Here is a 6,464-nt window from a genome sequence, read left to right as displayed (position 1 = left end):
AGATTACTTTATTTCTTTGTACCTTGATAAAATAAAGGGCTTTTCTGAATTGTTCACTCATAAAAATGACAGAGCTCAAACTTGAAACCTTGACATAAACAAGGAAATTAGGAATGGCCTTGCACTTCCTACCGAACAGTGATCTTTAATGTAAAGGGAAATCAAGATGAACATTTCCCACCTCCCTCATTCAGATTGGCACTGCTTTTGTAAGAGAAACATCAGGAAGGATTATGTAAATTATGCTGATTATTTTCACAGACCAAAGAGGGTATCTACACAAAGAAAGTGCTGGGTAATGGTTTGATCTCCAACAGAGAACACCTTCTCTGATGGCTGTTGGCCTCACCCACATGTCAGGGGTTTGTTTATTTTTTAATTGCTCCACAGTTGTGAGAAGTCGAGTTCTAGTGAGCTGGCATTGCTAGCTTTAATTTATGCAGGACTACGTACATCGCTTTTCTCCTGCAGTTCTCAGAGAATTTTATGGGCTATTATTGAGTGACTAAAATGGGTGCAGATTTTGCAAGCCTCTGCCAGAAGATGTTTATTACTGTCATCATTCTTGGGGAAATCATGTTCCAGCAGGATCAGGCGGTGTGCAAAACGTGGCACATGTGTGAATTGGCCGTTTCACACTGTTTTTACAATATTGTCACTAATAATAAAACCAAGGGAGGACCTTAGGGAGGGAGATAAGCTACATAATATTTTGGTCATGAAGCTTTGATATGTGATCTTTGTTAGACCCAGAGATTCAAAGTGCAGTTTGTTTTGTAAAACTTCTCACCCAGGTCTGAGGCAGTAGCATTATTTTAAAGGTTCCTAGACCTGAAAGAAGAAATAGACATATCCACAATTATAGTTGCAGAATTCAATACTCTTATTTCAATAATTGATAACATAAGTAGACAAAAAAAAAGAAATCAGTAAAGATAAACTTGGCTTGAAAAGTACTGTCAATCAAACCTATTGCAACTAATAGGTCTATATAATATACTTTACCAAAGAACAGGAGAACACACATTCTCTTTAGTTAACATAGAACATTCTTTAAGTAGATCATAGACTTCGTAAAAAAGGTCAAGAAACTTAAATAGATTTAAATAATACAAAACCTGTCCTGAATACATTAGAAATAATAAAAAATAATTAGAAAATAAAAACACAAATAAAAATGTGTGGGATACAGATAAAACGTAATATTTCCTTAGAGAAATATGTGTTGCTTAAAATGACTACATTAGAAATGAAAAAATATCTAAAATTAATGCAAAAATAGTCAAAACAATGATAAAAAAAAAAGGATTACATGCCCTGGATGGGTAGCTCAGTTGGTTAGAGCATCATTGGATATGCCAAGGTTGCAGATTCCATATATGGTCAGGGCAAAATCAAGATCAACCAATGAGCTGGCCTGTGTGGCTCGGTGTTTGAGCATAAACCTATGAACCAGAAGGTCATGGTTTGATTCCCAGTCAGGGCACATGTCCGAGTTGTGGGCTCAATTGTCAGTGGGGGGCGTGCAGGAGGCAGTCCATCAATAATTTTCTTTCATCATTCATGTTCCTATCTCTCTCTTCCTCTTCTTTCCTCTCTGAAATCAATAAAAAATATATTTTAAAAAAGAATCAACCAATGAATGCATAAATAAGTGGAACAACAAATGGATGTCTCTCTCTCTCTCTCTCTCTCTCTCTCTCTCTCTCTCCCCTCCCCTTTCCTCTCTCTCTAAAATCAATATATATTTTAATGAGTTACACTGCCTGATTCAATACTTTCTGCTACCACAAAGCTGCTTCCACTCTGCCTTCCTGCTGCTCCCTCAAGTGAGCGTCACCTGCTACCTGGCCTTCCGCATCACTGCTTCTATGCCAAGGGCCTGGCCGGCTGGCCCTGTGCCCTCTCCATGCTGCTGTGCACCCCATGGGCCCAGGCGCTGGCCCTGGCCTCGGCCTTCTGGTCTTCTCTCTGGGGCAGCCCTAATGACAATGAGGATGCTCCTTGTGCCTTGGCTCACCGGAGCACTCAGCTTCTTGCTGCTGCTGTTGCTAGCCACGTTGGTGGGCGCCATGCACCTCTCTACCTCCACCTGGTCTTCTTCATCCACGACCTCCGCAAGATGAGGCTGGTGCACCTCGTGCCCGAGGTCAGCCAGGACGGGACTTCCCACAGCCAACTGGATGGCTGGCTTCGGACTTGGCCCCACAGCACCCTCGCTCCTGGGCATCTGGCCGCCTAATCGTGCTCAAAGAGTTAACGACGGAGACGAGGCTGTGCAAGATGATTTCTATGTCACTGTGCTGCTCTTCTTGCTGCGCTGGGGGCTGTACGTGGAGGGCAGTTGCTTGCGGGTGTAGGTGAGGCCCAGCGCTGTCCCCCAGGCCTACCTGTTGGCCTCCGTGTGGCTGACCTTTGTCAGGTGCTTCCTTTTCGACACGGAGCTGAGAGACTGCTTACGGGCCCAGTTGCCGTGCTGCAAAGAGCCCAGGCCACTCTCCTCTGTGACTTGAAAGGCCACAGCCAGGTACACCCTAACCCAACCTTTCCCTTTTGCTTGGACACTGACGTCATTTCTTCCCCTCTGCCACCCTTTAACTGTTTAAACTGCCTTCTAAATGACCCAAAGGGACTCCGCCAGTGTGGTTCAGTGGTTGGGCATCCACTCATAACCAGGTCAGGGTTCAATTCCTGGTCAGGGCACATACCCAGGCTTCAGGCTAAATCTCCAATAGGGTTATGCAGGAGGCAGACAATCAATGATTCTCATCATTGATGATTTTCTCTCTCTTCCTCTCCCTTCCTCTCTCTGAAATCAATAAAAATATATTTTTTAAAAAATGACTAAAGTGGATTAGCATTTTTGGGGGGAGGGAGGGGTTTCCATTTCCAGACCCACCCCAGCTCTGTTCATGTCCTCCTAAATATATTTTCATCCTGAAAACAGGCCCTCATGTTTTGATATTGGTCCTGATGTCTTTTATTCCATGTCATTACTCTTGAAAATAAAGGCTAAACTAATTTTCTTTGTGTAACTTTTCCTAAAGACAATGGCCAGTTTTCTACAGAAGCTATTTTTGACAACTGCAAGTGGCATTACATTTGCAGTGAAGTAGAGGAAGCTGGGGGACTTCACAAGTTCGATTTCTTGAGGGTCTTCTGTTGGAAGCAGGAGAAAGGAGGGAGGGGGTTGTCTTTCGTTCCCTCTGAATTGCCAGTCATGGGGTGGGTCAGTTGTGCTGCTCTGGTTCTTTGAAAGTGTTGAAATTTTTATTCAGTTTTGAGATTGAATTTAAAGAGCAGCAATCGAAATGACTAACAAGGCAGTTGTTTTTTAAGCAGTAACAAGTAAGATTCGTTTCCTATGTTAGTTTATACTACTAGAAAATACAGGTCAGTGACAACTGCTCTCTGCATTCTGCCAATCTTGACTGGAAACATTTCTGTAAAACTGTAGCTTTTTAAAAGTTAAAAGGTATTTTGGTTGGTAGGTAACAGTGTCGAGAAAACACAGCATTGCTTTTTTGTGTGTGTGTATACTGATTGGGGTCTCTGAGAAGCTGAGTTCTAAATCAAAATTGTTTAGCTATTTTTGCCAATAAAAATTAAAATAATTTTATGGAATCAGCTTGTACTTTGAGGAGTCCAGTTTTATTGTGGCTTATGAAACTAATTTTTACTTTGAAAATTGTTCTTTTTTTCTTGGTATAAATGAATAGTATATCATGATACTCTACTTCCAGGAGACAAAGTGTTTACTAGGTTAAGCTGTGATATTTTAGCAATGGTTATTTTAAATCAAAATGAGAACTATAATTTTAAATAATATTTCTTTGTTAGACACATTGTAATGTTACATTGAAAGATTAAATTCTGCAAGTACTATATAATTTTTGCTTATAATACTACATTTTTATTAATGTACCTTCTGTTTTGAGAACATATACTTGTATTTCTCTTTGCATTATGCAAATATATAATATTTTCACTCTGGAAAAAAATATTATAGTATTGGTGTAAGGAGAAACATATAGATCAATGGAACTGAATAAAGAGTACAAGAAATAGACAAATGCACAAATAATCAGTAAAATTAAAAAAACTATTTTAAAAAGTAAACAAATATTACAGTTATTTAATGGTAAAAAAATGTTTTCAAATCTTAAAAATTTCTCCCAAAGTAGAAAACTTGATATTGAAGACAGATATCCCTATGGAAAAAAATGAACTATAACCTTTACCTCATATCATAAACAACAAAAAATGAACTCAGGAACCTAAATTTTAAACTTTAAAATTTCCAGAAGAAAAAATAAGGTACAATTTCTGTAACTTTATTTAGGCAAATTTTTCTTAGACAGAATTTTAAAAGAACTGATAAATTTGATTTACCAAAACTAGCACTTCTGTTCTATGAAGATCTCCATACAAAATTTAAAAGGCAGCCCAAAGATTAAGTGAATATATTTGCATTACATATATCTGACAAAGGGTTAATATCCAGAATATAAAAATCACTTTTACAACTCAAAAAGAAAATTATAAACCATGTTTTTAAAAAGTGGCCAAGAGATTTGAACAAATATTTCACCAAAATAGATATAAATGGTCAACAAACACAAGAAAAATGGTCAATACTATTAGGCCTCAAGGAAATGAAAAGTAAAACCATGAGATATTACATCTGCTAGAATGCCTAACATTAAAAATACTGAAAATACCAGATTTGACAAAGATATAGAGCAACTGGAAGTTTCATACATTACTGGTAGAAATATAAAATTGAATAACAACTTTGGCAATCAGTTTGGCAATTTCTTAACATACAACTCAGTAATTATACTCCTAAGTATTTAGCTAAGTGTGATGAAATGCCTTGTACATGAATGCTCATAGAAGCTTTATTTTCAATGGGAAAAAACCCCTCTAAATAATCAAAGTAAGTGGAAAAACAAAGTATAATATACCCATATGATAAAATTACATTCAGGAATTAAAAAAAAAAGAATGTACTATGGTAGCCCAAGTACATGGGTGAATGTAAGAAGCATTAGAAGCTAAAGAAGTTGTGCACTGTTTGATTTTTATATACAAAAAATTCTAGGTCAGGCAAAATTAATCTATAGTAACAAAGCCTATCAGTGATGTGTGGAGTTAGTAAGAGAGATTGAATGACAGCAAAGGAGTGCAAAGGAAATTTGGGGGTTATGGAAATATTCTATATCTTGATTGTGATGTTTATACCAGTATAGTCAAAGTGTAAGTAAATTATTCAAAAATTATATCTCCAAAACCTAATTAAAGAAGCATATACCACTTAAATTAATACCAAAAGAACTTTGTGATTGGGGCTAGTCATTTCTCTTTATAGTTCTTCATCTCATCTGTGTTATATGAAAAAGAGTTGAACTAGAAAAACTTTAGGACTCATCCCATTATGCAATTCTAAGGGAAATCTAGGTAGGGGAGGGTGAGGGGAAGGGGAAGAGATCAACCAAAGGACTTGTATGCATGCAAATAAGGATAACCAATGGACACAGACATGGGGGGGAGTTGAGGGCATGAAGGGGGGGCAATGGGCGATAAGGACACATATGTAATATCTTAATCAATAAAAAAAAATTCTCCAAAAGGATAAAACTTGATATTGAAAACTTGATATCCAGAAGATGTTCTTGGATACAGGCAAACCAGGATAAATATTGGAATTCTCACATTTATTGATTAGCTGGGAGAAAATTAAACCTCTCATTGTTATATTTTTTGCGTCAAAAAATTAGGATAAACATCTACTAGTATACTTTATAGACAGGTTGTGGAAAACCAAATGATTCCAAACCTTATGAATATCTTGACCCACACTCACAGCTGAATAGATGTGAATTGCCCTTCACCAGAGAAGATTTCAAGACTCAAACCTAAAAATGAAGTGAAATAGAATTTTTCCAGAGATCAAATATGTATCGTTATCAACTGAATCCTCCAGAGAGAACATTTGAGTTTCTCTAAAAGATCCCGGCTTCTACTAACTGCCTTTGCAGATGCTCTGAGCACAGCACCTGTCATGCTGTTGAGGGTGAGAAGACAAGCATTAAGGAATGGCACAACCGTGGGAATAGATAGGCCATCCTCGGGGAGCCTTCACTCTGCACTGGTTTCTCATGCTGAATACCCTTAGACAGCTGAAACACATGAATCTTTTCTTGCTCTCTGACTCAACTGAAAGACTCCCAAGTGAGCTATAAACATTATTTAGTGCACTTTCTTGGGTATCTCCCATGTATACTTGAATGTGGGGCAGTTCAGGAAATTCACATTTAAAAAATCCTTCTTTGATTTTTCTTTCTAAATATATATATATATATATATATATATATATATATATCCCTAACTACTTGTTCTGTTGAAGCCCTGTGTCTGTTGAAGCCCTGAAGCCACAGGTAGAATGATTTAGTGTGTTGAGC

At 37.6% G+C, this 6,464-nt stretch overlaps 1 pseudogene; it reads left to right on the top strand.

Annotated features, from left to right (window-relative positions):
• The first annotated feature begins 510 nt into the window (after window positions 1-510).
• LOC111825419 lies at window positions 511-2,513 on the top strand (annotated as a pseudogene).
• Window positions 2,514-6,464: the final 3,951 nt, after the last annotated feature.

The sequence above is a fragment of the Myotis lucifugus genome, unplaced genomic scaffold, assembly GCF_000147115.1.
Source record: "Myotis lucifugus unplaced genomic scaffold, Myoluc2.0 scaffold_25, whole genome shotgun sequence".
Lineage (NCBI taxonomy): Eukaryota > Metazoa > Chordata > Mammalia > Chiroptera > Vespertilionidae > Myotis > Myotis lucifugus.
The sequence above is the reverse complement of the archived record's forward strand: the minus strand, read 5'-3'. Positions and strand labels throughout refer to the sequence as shown.